The sequence below is a fragment of the Pantherophis guttatus genome, chromosome 6, assembly GCF_059756535.1.
Source record: "Pantherophis guttatus breed Tessera chromosome 6, ASM5975653v1, whole genome shotgun sequence".
Taxonomy (NCBI): domain Eukaryota; kingdom Metazoa; phylum Chordata; class Lepidosauria; order Squamata; family Colubridae; genus Pantherophis; species Pantherophis guttatus.
In genome coordinates, this window is record NC_142068.1 from 76,093,538 (window position 1) to 76,109,315 (window position 15,778).

The following is a 15,778-nucleotide window of genomic DNA, read 5'->3' on the forward strand; positions in this document are numbered from 1 at the left end:
TAATAAAACTCGTTTTGCCAGACTTTAGTCATCCATTCATTGTGGAGTCCTTGATGCTCCCTGATCTTTAGTCATTCAATATATTACCCTGAAATGTTTTGTAGGTACCATTATCTGTCTTATCTTATGATAGTCATACTAGTTCAAAAGCCTTTGGAACAGCTTTTGTCCAACTACTGTACCCAGCAGGATGCTATGAAATATTGTGTAAGGATATATTCTACTGCATAAGTATTTATCATCTTAAAGCATCATAAGGGATAGGTATAAGTGACTCATGTTTCAAGATTGGGTATATTCTTTAACTTTGGGCATATGGAACAACTATAATTGGTACATTGCACGTTTTTTGGAGTGTTGATACTGATGATGTTATCTAGTTTGGATAATGAAATGTCTACAAGAAAATAACCAAGCTCAGAGAGCACCACAAAGAGCCATCATTTCACCCTGAGCTACAAATATCCTCCTCTATCAATAAAATCTGAATTAACGATTTTTGGTTACCAGATCTCCACTTAAGCTCACTGCCAATGGTCTTTTCTCCCAGCCCCCTGCCCCAAATCTGCAAGCACATGAAATCTGTAATCCAGTGGTGGGTTCCTCCCGGTTCGGCCCGGTTCGGCCCGGTTCGGCCCGGTTCGGCCGAGCCGGTAGCAGTGACGATATGACATCACTGAACCGGTTCTCTTTGTTCAGGAGCTAGGCCCTCCCACCCACCCACGTTATTCTTACCTTTTATTTGGCCCCGCCCCCAATTTTTGGCTGCCTCCCGAGTCCCAGCTGATCGGCTGGAAGGAAAAAAACTGTTTAAACTCTTGCTGTGGGGCTTTAAAGGACTGCCCTACAGCTGATCAATGTTAAAAGGCAGTGTGGTGGTAGACCAGTGCGCTCGAAAAACAAATGGGTAGACCAGGACACTCCAAGAACAAATGGGTAGACCGGTACAGCTCTACAAGCAGTTAAAAGCCTGGTAGACCAGTACCTCTGCTAAATACTAAAGAATTGTCACATGACCATCAAACCACACCCACAAAATAAGCCACATCCACAGAACCGGTAGTAAAAAAATTTAGAACCCACCCCCTGTTGTAATCCTGTACATATTGCACTGAATCTCATTCAACCTAGTAGGGTTTCTACTGAATGGATATGAATAAACTTGTACCTGAGGCATTCTGTGATTGGCAGTCCTTTCGGATAGGTTGCTCGAACAAAGGAAGCTGCACCATATTGTTTAATTGAGCAGAACCATCATTTTCTGGTTATTTTGGCAGAATAACTGGAAGACCACCATGTGGGCCAAGGGCCATGTAGGGTTTGGGACCTGCAGGATGTCCATTCCTCTATTTTCAGTGTCAGCTTTGGGGAAGTCAGTGAGACTTTTTATTAAGGAAACACTTATTACAATGCACTCTCAGAATAACCTTGATTACAATTGAGTAATCTAGAACTAGAATAGAAAGAGCACAACTAGAAAGAATGCAGAGAACCTCTAGAAAATTCAGAGAAGAGCAACAAAGATGATTAGGGGACTGAAGGCTAAAACATATGAAGAACAGCTGCAGGAACTGGGTATGTCTAGTTTAATGAAAAGAAGGACTAGGGGAGACATGATAGCAGTCTTCCAATATCTCAGCGGCTGCCACAAAGAAGAGGGAGTCAAGCTATTCTCCAAAGCACCTGAAGACAGGACAAGAAGTCATGGATGGAAACTAATCAAGGAGAGAAGCAACCTAGAACTAAGGAGAAATTTCCTGACAGTTAGAACAATTAATCAGTGAAACAACTTGCCTCCAGAAGTTGTGAATCCTCCAACACTGGAAGTATTTAAGAAGAGATTGGACATCCATTTGTCTGAAATGGTTTAAGGTTTCCTGACTGAGCAGGGGGTTGGACTAGAAGACCTCCAAGGTCCCTTCCAACTCTGTTATTCTAATTATTACAATTGCAGTCACATTTACAGGAGAAAAAAAATAGTCAAGTTCACTGGCACAGTTATGAGTAAATATTTATATGACAGCATTGTTAATTTCCCCCCATATAGTTGCTTAGCAATTGATTATTGCTTCCCTTCCTAAATTACCATGTCAGGAAAGAAAACAGAATAAGGGTGGAACTGAAGCGTTTTTTTAATACATCCTTTCCATTTTCCTCACTGCTGGTTCTGATCCAAAATCTTATACTTTTTAGTGCTCTCATAATGATTTGGCCAACCTTGCTTGGGTTCAGAAGCTAAGCAGGGTTAACTTAAGCCTCGCTAGTCTTGACTTCCAACCTAGCAGTTTAGTAACCATTGAAAGTTACAATTGCACTGTAAAAAAGGTAACATGTCTGGTCCCTGCATTATGACTATTGCAGTGTCTCCACAGTCATGTAATCAAACATCAGTGGAAAAAACAGATTCACTTGATGATGGTGTGATTAATTTCACAACGGCAGTGATTTCTCAACCACCAGTTTAAAAAGCTAATAAATTGGGCATGACTCACTTAACACCTGGCTTAACAATGGAAATTCTGGTCTCCATTGTGGTCGTAAGTCGAGGACTATGGGAGGCTGCTGAGGAATTCAGGTCGTAAACCAGACTGGGAAGTCTAAAAATATCCCAGAAAATGGCCAAATTTGTTTACTACCAGTTCTGTGGGCGTGGCTTGGTGGGCGTGGTGGGGCGTGGTGGGCGTGGTATGGCTTGGTGGGCGTGGCAGGGAAAGGATACTGCAAAATTTCCATTCCCACCCCACTCCAGGGGAAGATACTGCAAAATCCCCATTCCCTCCCCACTCCTGGGAGAAGGATATTGCAAAATCTCCATTCCCACTCCACTCTGGGGCCAGCCAGAGGTGCTATTTGCCGGTTCTCTGATCTACTCAAAATTTTCACTACCGGTTCTCCAGAACCTGTCAGAACCTGCTGGATTTCACCCCTGCACTGAACCATTTTCTTCTTGTTGCCAGGAAAGCCGCAGATCTGTATTCAGATCCATGAAATCACCAAGAATTGAACTTGACTTGAAGGATATTTTGTGTTTATTTCTCGGAAGAAGAATGTCAGAGCCGTTATTATTAGAGGGCAAAACCCCAGGCAAAATTAATGTTGCCAGACAAGGATCATAAACATGATCTATTGTGGCTGATGAAGCATAACTCTCCTTCTTCACATATAGTAAATTGCCTTTTAAAAATCATAATTTTATTGAATAATGCTGCCACAGCTATTCTTACTCTTTTTTTAAAAAAAAATAATTATCCTTTGTGTGGGACAGATTCTTAAAAACCATCTGTTGCCACTAGATCATATAGTACAGAGGTGTCAAACTCGATTTCATTGAGAGCCACATCAAGGTTGTATTTGACCTCGGGGGTGGGTGGGTAGGCGGGGCCAGGGTGGGTGTGGCCAGCTCAACATCACTCATGTCGGGGGCGCAGGTGGTGGCCCAAGCACTCTGCTAGCAAAAATGGGCTCCCGAGCTCCATTTTCAGCTGTGACAGCCTTCTGCAGCCCTCTGCCAGCAAAAACAGAGCTTGGGAGGGCCACACACAACTCTCCCAAGCTGTGTTTACCCCGGCAGAGGTACCACAGGGCAATCCACTGTTTCCAGGGCAGCCCTGTGAGTCAGATCTAAGCAACCCGTGGGCCGAATCCAGGCCCTGGGCTTTGAGTTTGACACCCCTGATATAGTGACTAAAGAAAGGGAGGAGGTTGTTTCAATTTACAGCTATTCATTTAGTGACCCTTTGAAGTTACGGCATTGAAAAAAGTGACTTATGGCCAGTTTTCACACTTACGACCGTGGAAGCATGGTCATGTGATCAAAATTTGGGTGCTTAGCAACTAGCATGTATTTAGAATGGTTGCATTGTCCCAAAGTTATGTGATCACCATCAGTAACCTTCCCGGCTATCCTCCAACAAGCAAAGTCAATGGGGGAAGTCAGATTTGTTTAACGACTGCATGGTCCACTTAACACCTGCAATAATTAGCTTAATAACTGTGGCAAAAAAGGTCGTAAAATGTGGCAAAACTCGCTTAACAACTGTCTTGCTCAGCAACAGAAATTTTGGACTGAGTTGTGGTCATAAATTGAGGAGTACATATATAGGAAGTGGCCAGACCATAATAAATGAGAGATGGGGGTGAGAATAAAGCAGTGAGGAGACTATAAGGGAAATATAAAACTAAGGCAGGGGCCATTTGGGAGTTCATAGAAACTGAAAATAGAACGGTGACTATTTTTAATTACTAATTAGAATTGGTTTTCATATACCCATGAATGATAGTTGCCCTGGGTCTAGATGATAGATAAATATCACTCTGTGCTTAAAGAACCATATTGGAAAAGAAGAATAAGATGTACAAGTACATTAGCTGAATTTTTTAGCTTAAGGGTTATAGGATTGCAGCCATGGTGGGTGAGTTTACTTATCTCATTAGTATAATCAAGATTCCATGTTATACAAAGTCATCCCGTTGTGGTTTTGTTCAATGCACCATGGTTAAGCAAACCATAGGTTGGCATGATGTATAAATCCAGGCCTATCCATCATGTGGAGCCCATTTTTGTTGTTCTACTTTTAACAGCTGTCGATCTGCACATGTTCAGATGTGTTAGGGATGAGCAGGTAGCTTGCATCTGTAAACCACCCTTTCTTCCTTCTCTTGCCTCTTCCCTGTTGAAGCCTTAATCAGTTTATCCACTCCATTCATGTGATGAATTGAGCTATATTTCACAGAAGCATATGCCTTTCAGCTAAAAATTGCTAATCGGACAAAAGTAAGCCTTGAAATAGGCATATTATAGTTTTAAAAATAGCAAGGAAATCTTTCAAAACTCCCCCCCCCCAGGTGTATTCTCATTTTACTCTTTTGCAATTTTTGATTCCTTCCACCCCAAGTTAAGTGGGGTCCTTGGCCATGATAAAGATGGAAAGCTTTAGGTAACCAATTCCCACAAAACAGACATTTATAAAAGACACACTGTAATGGCAGACAGCACAAGAAACCTTCTTCAAATCTAAAATGACCATCAATAAAGTATAAGGACTCCCATCTTGGGCAGGGGAGGGTGCATGGGTGGAATCCAGCAGGTTCTGACAGGTTCTGGAGAACTGGTAGCAGAAATTTTGAGCAGTTCGGAGAACCGGTAGCGGAGATTTTGAGTAGTTCAGAGAACCAGCAAATATCACCTCTGGCTGGCCCCAGAGTGGGGTGGGAATGGGGATTTTACAATATCCTTCCCCTGGAGTGGGGTGGGAATGGGGATTTTGCAGTCTCCTTCCCCTGCCACGCCCACCAAGCCATGCCCACCAAGCCACACCCACAGAATCGGTAGTAAAAAAATTTGGATTTCACCACTGGGTATGTGGATGGACTAGACAAACTCCAAGATTCCTTCCAACCCAATTATTCTACATTCAAAAAACCCGAGTCCTTATAGAGACAAAAAATTCAATTTATTTCAGATTTACTGAATATCTTCACAGGTTTTTTCATTATCAATATTTATCGTTTATGCTAATATTTAAAGATATACTCTGTATCCCATGCAGGCAACTTCAGCATCCCAATGCAGCATCCCTTACTCTCTCTATATAATATATGGACAAATATTAAACTGCAGTGCTGTAAAACTGAGATCCCCAATCCCCAGTCTGTGGACCAGCAATTGGTCTGCGCAAAGATGCAAAGCCTCATCTGTGGGATGCAGGCAGCATGCAAAACCATGCTCTTGTTGTGGCTCCGTTACCTGAGCCTGTGTCATCGGCAGGAGAGGACTCCGAGAGTGAAGGAGAGGAGTTGGCAAGGCCTCCCTCTCCAGGACCCTCCTCTCTGGCAATGTCTTCGATGTCCACCGAAGGGCAAGAGATAGGGCCGGGGCCAAGCACTTCCACACAGCCACAGGTGGACACTGATGAGGGTAATGAGTCTTGGCTGGATCCTCGGCAGTGTCGCAGAGATAAGCGCATGCAACAGAAGAAAAGAGCCTTGGTACTACAGTGGTTTAAAGCACCCTGTTATTAACACAGCTGCCTGCAATTTACTGCTGGTTCGAATCTCTCCAAGGCTCAAGGTTGACTCAGCCTTCCATCCTTTCTAAGGTAGGTTAAATGAGGACCCAGTTTGTGGGGGCAATAAGCTGACTTTGTATAAATATACAAAAGTATGAAGGCTATTGCTTAACGCACTGTAAGCCGCCCTGAGTCTCCGGAGAAGGGCGGCATATAAATCAAATTTAAAAAAAAAAAAAAAAAAGGCGTGCCAGAGATTAAGCTGACTCACTGGACCACATCCCACAGGATATAAAAGGGGGTGAGGTGGCCATTCAGACTCTGTGACGGACAAAACTAACTACTATCGAGTCACATTGCATCTTTGGAAACAACATTATCGGCCTTGGATTTATTTTACGAAATGGACAATTCTTGACTGTGTGTATTTTGTTTATTGAGTAAAACTTCTTGGCAAGCAGCTACTGGGTTGCTGCCAAGCGTCTTATCGGAAGAATTGGTTGTCTGCCAGTTTATTTAACCCCCGGCTGTCTGTTTGTGTGCGTGTGTGGGACGGGGACAGAACATCTCTCTCCGGGCCACAGAAAAACCTCTCTCCATGGAACCAGTCCCTGGTGCACAAAAGTTTGGGGGCCTTTGCTATAAAAACAGGAAACAACCAAACCAAACTAAACTAAACCATCGAAAGGGATGACTCACACCCTGGTCAGCACTTCTTTACTCTCCTACCTTCGGATAGGAGATATAGACACATAGCCACATATATGTATAGAGGATTGTGTGTTGTTAGTATGATTTATTGGGTTAGGGATTTTCTTTCACTGTGAGTTATTGATATGTATTTATGTTGCGGGGGGGTGCACGAAGGGAGGCTCAGCCAATCTCATCGTACACGTGTTGTGCTTTGACAATAAAGGTTGAATTGAATTGAATTAAATACTGTTTTGAAAACCTCAAAAATATACTTTATGTAATATACAGTATATAAGCAACATTCTTTGATAGGTAATTGTTCTCTGGTCTAAGACTCTAATAATAAATTGTTGTTGTTGTTGATAATTAATCAGACATATATTCTTCTCCAGATGGGAGAAGAATATACTGTTGATGATGTAACATGACTAGGGGCAGATCTGAAAATATTCAACCATTTCTTTGAGAAATTGAATGGTTCCAGAGGTTAAGATCCTATCATCTTTTGTCGTATCATCATATCATATCATGTCATATCGTATCATCATCTCATCTCATCTCATTTCATCTCATCTCATACATCATACCACATTATATCACTAAATAAATACTGTCATCCAGATCTATTTGGAAGATTCTTCTGCATCTCATTTCACGAAAGCCTATCTGACAGCAAAAGTAAAGTTTTGCAACTTTACACCGGATTTCATAAAAAGAAATGTTGAAGAGTTAATGTTAGTATTAGCAATATTTGCATCCTGCCATTTCCCAATTGCAAATTTATTTTAAAAGTCTGGCTATCATAATTTTAAGGAAGCCACTAATGTAGGTCTTGATATAGATGCTGGGGAAAGGTGCTATTTTCAGCTCTCCTCTATCATAACCATCTGCACCTGAATTTTTTTTCCAGTAGGAGGGACAGGTGGTCTCTTGCAGCCATATGCATCAGAGTGGAAACTGTTTATATTTAAACTAAGATTGTACTGTAACAATTCTGCCGCAGAGCTAAATGCTCCATGGTCAAAAGCATTCAGGTATGGCGAGAGAAGAAAAATGCATCATGACAAGCAAAATACGCCCTGGCCAGGAACAAATAAAAAAGGCCATCAGAGGTATCCATTTGCTTTAGAGATAGATCTAATTCATTATATAATGCTTACCAAAACTAGCTTATATTTCTCTGCATTGCCAGTTCTTCAGGGACATTTGCCAACAGTTGATTACTCCTCCTTTACATTTCTGGGAAACTTCCCCCCCCCCACACTACCTTTTAAACAATCAAAATAAATTTTATTTCTTTACAATAGCAAAATATTGCTAGGTTATGTGTAAACTTCACCTACAAATAGTTGCTGACATTTCTTGTGGATAGGGGATAGTTTTGTGTTATTCATTTTATGGAATGTGTTTTTATTTGTCAATGACTGAAATAAAATTTTGTCTATCTGTCTGTGCTCTGTCTGTCAAAATTATGTACTGAGATACCCAATCATAGTGTGGGAAGAAATATCCATCTGGTTGTCAGGTTCCGATGTCATCTCAAATAAATTGCACTCCCAAACAATTAATCTTTGCTGAAATATTCCATTTATTGAATACGACAGATCTAACCCTGACTTTGTCGTAGCCGATACTATCCCTCTGACCCCCAAACCCTTCCCTTTCCGTTCCCCAATTCTCATCTTCTCATTGGCCATCTTCCAAGTCAGTCTCCCCAGCTTCTGATCTCACCTCACAGGAATGTTCCCCCCACCATCCCATCTCCTAGGGGATATTATCTACAAAGAAATAAGTAGGTGAAAAGTCAAGCCTCGTCTTTTTATGGCAGCATCAGAATGCTGACATCGGTTCAATTCCAAGCTGGGAGAAAGACACTGGAAACATGGAGATGGTCTGATTGCAAAGAAGGTTTAACGATCAGCAGAACCACCAAGCACATGGTTCTGGTGCAGCTGACAAAATGGAGTTGAGAGAGAAGGGTTTTTATACCTTCTTTGAGCTTTGCACTTGAGCTTCCTGTTCCTGTGCAAGAACATGTATTCTATTGGCTCTTGTCAGATTCCTATGGGGTCATGTAGGGGTCATAGCTGGCTCCATAGGCAAAAGAGGAAATGCAAATCCTAGGTGTTTGTCTGAGCCTTGATTGAAGTTTGGAATGCTCAGGGGGTGATGTAATTCCTATTGTGGCTTAATGGCTTTCGTCCTGTTTTGGCTTTTGGCTGAGGGCTAATCCAACCATTCTGCCTTTGTTTCAAAATATCCTCTCTTGAATGGATTACCAAATCTGCATTTCTAAAGGCTGACCTCAGTATCTGCTGGGGTTATTAAAGAAAATGGGGGTTGCTTTCTGCCTCTAAAAAAAATCATGTTTCTCCATTTCTCCCTTTGGGGAAATATAATAATCTGCCCTTTTTAATATCCTTCAAAATATTTCATTCTTCTAGGAGGGGGGTGGTGGCTTCCCACAATAGCAAAGCTACTTGCCTTTTCAGAGAGTTCTAAGATCTTTGAAACCCCCTAAGATGTGGAAATTCTTTCCTGAACTGAGATTGATCACCTGGAAGCTAGAGAGAACTCGCTTTCTTTTCCTTTTTGTTTGCATGTCTATTATTGATGCTGAACGTCTTTCTTTCAATTTGCAACCGGTGGAAGGAAGATTACTTTATAAATCACCCCATGAACGGAGATGTAATTGAGATCAAGGAGACATAAGTCTCCTCCATCCTCCTGCCTTGTTTCAAATCTACCACCTTTCATTTCTGGCATCAGAAAACGGAAGACCCATGTCCCAGGGATGGGTTCTACATACCTTTACTACGGGTTCACAATGGGATCGTGCATGCGCGCACCTTGCTTCTGCACATGCGCAGAAGCTTCTGTGCATGTGCAGATCACCGATGATGACATCCGGGGTGGTTGGCGGGGCCTCCCGCTGGTCTTACTACCGGTTCTTGCGAACTGGTCCAAAATGGGGAGAACCCACCACTGCCATGTCCGCAGCCTTGGAATAGAGGATCAAAAGTTTGCTCTGTTTCGTTTAAAAAATTAAGAGTTCCCTCAAAAATATTCTGTGACCTTCTAATACAATCCAAGATCCATAGATCTGCATCCTAAGTTGCAGGTCGGGTTAGGATCACACATTTATTCATGAATAAAAATGCTTTTATGCCAATTCATTTGTATCACCAGAAGTGGCTTGTAGCATAACATACAAAGGCATAAAGCAGGGGTGAAATCCAGCAGGTTCTGACAGGTTCTGGAGAACCAATAGCGGAAATTTTGAGCAATTCGGAGAACCGGTAGTGGAAATTTTGAACAGTTGGGAGAACCGGCAAATGCCACCTCTGGCTGGCCCCAGAATGGGGTGGGAACGGAGATTTTGCAATATCCTTTACTCAGGAGTGGGGAGGGAATGGGGATTTTGCAGTATCCTTCCCCTGGAATGGGATGGGAATGGAGATTTTGCAGTATCATTCCCTTGCCACACCCGCCAAGCCACACCATGCCCGCCAAGCCACGCCCACAGAACCAGTAGTAAAAATTTTTGAATCCCACCACTGAGTGAGTTGGCTAGGTTGAGTCGGCTGGAATGAGTTGGCTGGAGCAAATCAGCCGGAGCAAGTCATCCAATACCCAATTCCTGAACTGTAATTGGACTATTAGATCTTGCAAAGACAAACAAACAAACAAATACAAAAGGTATTTTTCAGCATCCACTCCCCAGTGATGGTATTTTTGTTTTCATAAATAAACACCACATGAAATAAGTTAATTTGTACAAAGGCATTCTTAGAAATAAAATTGACACTGCCAATGCCAATTTCCCAAGTAATTTGTTGCTTTAAATGAAAAATCATAAATCACTTTAAAGGATGAGACAGAGCATCTGCTGTGTAGCATGGCTGGTGCCTGAACAACATATTTTCAATACAAATATCAGCTTCTAGTGGCTGGTATTCAATATATATGCTGAATGTATATGGTTGTCAAATGATTCCTACTTATTAACACTCTATCAGTCAATGCTGTGTGAACTCAACAAATTTTGATTTATTCAATAAATGAGAATTAAGGAAACTATCACTTAGCTGATTGTGAACCCAGCCAGTGTTTAATAGATTTTTTAAAATAACAATTCAGTAGTCAACAATAACATTAGCAATGACATTAAACAAAAGATTTATTGGTATTCTATTTCCTGTCTATGGAGTTTGAAAAATTTAACTGCTTGTATTTTTGCTTTATTATAGATCAAAACTGTCTTGCATTTTAAAAGATAAACTACCAAAGCACTCTAATATTTACTTATTGCCGCATCTAAAACAGTGGGAAAAACCCTTGATTTTATAAGAAGCCATGAGATAGAAAATCCCTCTGTTGGCCAGTGACACTGGAAAATTAAGAAAATTAAGCATTGAACCATAAATATGACTTTCAACAAAACAGCCATTTGCAAGGAGGAGGAGGAGGAGGAGGAGGAGGAGGAGGAGGAGGAGGAGGAAGAAGAAGAAGAAGAAGAAGAAGAAGAAGAAGAAGAAGAAGAAGAAGAAGAAGAAGAAGAAGAAGAAGAAACATACTATGAAATAGTAAACATTTTTAATATTCTTTTGATTTTTTTTAAAACAATAGAACGAGCAATAGCACCTAAACTTATATACCAATCCAATAGTGCTTTATAGCATTCTCTGTATTGTCCCCAATAATCTGGGCCCTCATTTTACCGACCTAGAAAAGATGGAAGGCTGAATCAACCTTGAGCTGGTCAGGATCGAACTTATGGATGTGGGCAGAGTTAGCCTGCAATAGTGGAATACTGCATCCTAACCACTGCACCACCACAGTCTTTTTTTAAACAATAGATGCAGTAACAGCCTAAATATTAAATGCTATTAGTATACTATTAAATACTAATAGCTAAATATTAAACAAACCTATTTTGTTTCATTTTCTTTATGATTTCTAAATGGATTTCATATTTATAAGTCTTTATGGTTTTATTACGCATTTTATAAACAAGAGCAAGGGTAACTATGTGTGAGGTGATGAGCACATTGTACATTGCATGCTCCATTAGGAAACAAGTAATATAATATTCAAGCCTATTAATAATGTTTGGTTCAGCTATCTGCAGATGGTTCATTGGAAGAATGTTTGTTTGTTTGTTTTTTATTAAAGAGTTTTACAAAAAGAAAAAAAATATTTTTTACAAATATTTTCCCATCCCCTCCTCCCTTCCTTACCGCCCACCAACCCACCCCCGAACTTCCCAGAACAAAATACAGGGTGTAACAATTAACAATCATATGCTAAACTAAGCTAATTAACTAAGGATTCCTATCCCCCTCCCTTCACACTTTAACTCCCCTTTTACTTAACTAAATATAACTACTCTTAATTTTTCTATTCAATCATAAGCTATTTGATACTTTTTAGTCCGGTATTTGTTTTGAATATAATCAATCCATCTTCTCCATTCCGATATATATCTTTCTTGTGAATGATCTTTCAAATATGCTGAAATTTTCGCCATTTCTGCCAAATTCGCTACTTTTAATGTCCATTCTTCAATAGTAGGCAAATCTTCCTTCTTCCAATATTGCGCCACCAAAAGTCTAGCTGCAGTTATTAAATTTAAAATCAATTTAGTCTCTATAACCGCACAATCTGTGATTTAAGAATATTTTGAATAATCCAGCATATTTTAATCCAAAATGCTTTAACTTTTTTACAAGTTCACCATATACGATAATAAGTGGCATCATCACAATAACATCTCCAACACTTAGATTGCAAATTCGGATACATACAAGCCAATTTTTTAGGATCTAAACGCCATCTATAGAACATTTTATAAAAATTTTCTCTTAAATTTTGTGCTTGCGTAAATTTTACATTTCTAACCCATATTTTTCCCCAAGTTTCCATCATTATTGGTTCCTGAATGTTTTGTGCCCATTTTATCATACAATCCTTAACTAATTCGGTTTCTGAATCTATTTCTATCAATATATTATATAATCTTTTTATATGCATTTGACCTTGATCTCTAATTTGTTTTACCAAATTTTCCTCGTTCTGCATGATACCAATTCTCTGATCTTCTTTCCATCTAGCTTGCAACTGACCATACTGAAACCAAGTTTGAATTATTCTTTCTTCTTTTAATGCATTTAAGGATTTTAACTGCAATATATCCCCTTCCATTTTAAGAAGCTCTTTATAGGTAATCACCTCTTGCTTTTGTTCTACACTTATATTCTCTATCGCATGTCTGGGTATTGCCCATATATGTATCTTATAATTTAACTTATATTGATACTTTTTCCAAACTCGTAACAAAGCATTCCTTAATATGTGGCTTTTAAAGGTCTTGTCCAATTTTTTATCATATAATAAGTAAGCATGCCAGCCATATAACAATCATATCCTTCAATATTCAATAGTCAATATTCTTTCTTCTGTTGAATTAATCCAGTCACTAATTATTGTTAGGACAGCTGCTTCATAGTATAATCTTAGATTAGGCATTTTAAGACCTCCTCTTTCACGTATATCTTGCATTATTTTTAACTTTATTCTCGGTCTTTTCCCTGCCCAAACAAAATTATTAATACCCTTCTGCCATTCCCTCAGATTTTCATCTTTCTTGAGTATTGGTATCATTTGAAACAAAAATAAAAACTTAGGTAAAACGTTCATTTTTATTGCTGCTATTCTTCCCAACAAAGATAATTGTAGTTTTCCCCAATTCTCCATCTCGTTCTGTATTTTTTGCCATAACAATTCATAATTATTTTTATATAATTTTACATTTGAGGCTGTAATATATACCCCTAATATTTAACCTTTTTTACTATTTCAAATCCTGTTAGTCTTTCTAGTTCTTATTTTTGCTTTACCATCATGTTTTTAGTTATTACCTTTGTTTTTTGTTTATTTATTTTAAATCCAGACATTTGTCCATATTGGCTAATTATATCCATTAAACCTGTAACTGATTGTACTGGTTGAGTTAAAGTAACAACCAAGTCATCTGCAAATGCTCTTAATCTATAATCATGATGTCTAATTTTAATTCCCTTTATTTTATTTGACCCTTGTATTTTATTCAATAAAGGTTCCAAAGTTAAAATAAACAATAATGGTGATAAAGGGCATCCCTGTCTTGTTACTTTTTCAATTTTAAAAGTTTCTGTTAAACCACCATTAATTATTATTTGTGCTGTTTGTCTCTGATATATTGCCCTAATAGATTGTGTAAAGTATCCTCCAAACTGCATCTTTTCTATTATTTTCAATAAAAAATGCCAATTCAATCGATCAAATGCCTTCTCTGCATCCTCTCTGGATTCTTGCTCTTCTTCCAGGCCAAAATATTGGTCAAAATATTCCTGTGCGCCTTCCAGGTTGTCTATTTTAACTTTCTTTTTTTTTCTTTTTTTTAAATACTTTATTGAATTTTCCAATTTTTTAAAAAGACAATGTACAATCACAATCTTGATCCAAGGTGCAGTGTTTACACATTTCATAGATCAAACATTAGATGAATTCCATCCATAACTATACAATATACAGTTCTATACAATTCTCTACATTTCTATACAATTAAGTCCATTTCGGGTGTCTAACAAATCATAACCTATTATCATATTTTTATCCTATTCTTTAACCAGTTATACCAAATTCCCCATACTTCGTAGTACTTAGAGTTCTCTTCATTTTTTAGCTCGCTCGTCAATTTAGCCATCTCTGCGCACTCTAGAATTTTATTTATTAATATTTCTTCAGAGGGGGTAGAGTTGGATTTCCAGAGTTTCGCAAAGGCTAATCTAGCTGCAGTAATAATTTGAATTGCCAGTTGGGTTTTATTGTTGTCGAGACCGTCTTCAATCATATCTAAGAGGAAGGATTCCGGGGCCAGGGCTATCTCCTGTCCCATTATTTCCGAGAGCCAGAGTCGAATCTTTAACCAAAACTTTTTGGTCTCAGGGCAAGTCCACCACAGATGATAAAAGGTGCCGACCGTCTTTCCACATTTCCAACATAAAGCAGAGGAATTTGGAAATATTTTGGCCAGCCTGTCCGGGGCTAGGTACCACCTATGCAACATTTTGTAGTGATTTTTGTTAACTTTCTTATCCTGCCATGAAATTAAGATGCCATCTGGTAATAACCAATGGAATATTACTTTGTGTTTATTCAGTTGTGATGTGAGGAAGTTGTAGTTTTTTCCTCTGGTCTCTTACACGTCTCGGGATTTGTTTCAGCGTTATTATTTCCTTTCCTTTGTAGACAATTGCTTCCTCTCTCATTTTTCTACATATCTCCTCTTTTATCGTTTTCTTTGTGAATCGAACGTGCACTTCCTTGGGCAGCTTGTTCCTGCGTGTGTAATTGGTGTGCACTCTGTAGACTTCATCTATGTCCCTTCTTATGTCATCCTTATCTCTTCGTGTTATTTCAACCAGAATTTCCGTCATAGTCTCTGCCAAGTCTTCCTCTTTAGTTTCTGTTATATTCTGGAACCTTAAATAAAATGATACTTTTTCCATTTCCAGATTAGACTGATTAATTTCTTCTACTCTTTCATCCAACAATTCAATGTGTTTTGCCAGACCCTGAAATGCCATTACTATATCTTCTCTTATTTCCTTATTCCGAGTTTGAATGACCTCTTTAATTTCAGCCATCTCTTCAGACACTCCCTTAATTTTCCCCTCTAAAAAAGAAGTTTGTTGCTTCAAAGCCTCCTGCAGAGATTCCTGTAAAACTTCCAAAGTCAATATTTGTGAGTTTGAAGTAGACAAAGATTGTAATTTTGATGGTTGTGCTGGCGATCCTCCAGCACTTTTAAAGCCAGATTTTATTTGCTTAGAAGTCATTTTTAGCTTTCAATTTATATTTCCTGCAGCAACCAAATCAATAGGTCCAAATATTTTTAAATCTTTTGTAAGTATTATAGTTTATTTAAAGTCCAAACTGTAGTCTTTCCACTTTAAATCTTTCTTTCTTTGGTGTAGAATCCAATAATCTTAAACAGGCTTAGAAGCGCTAACGATGCTAACAATCACTTTCAC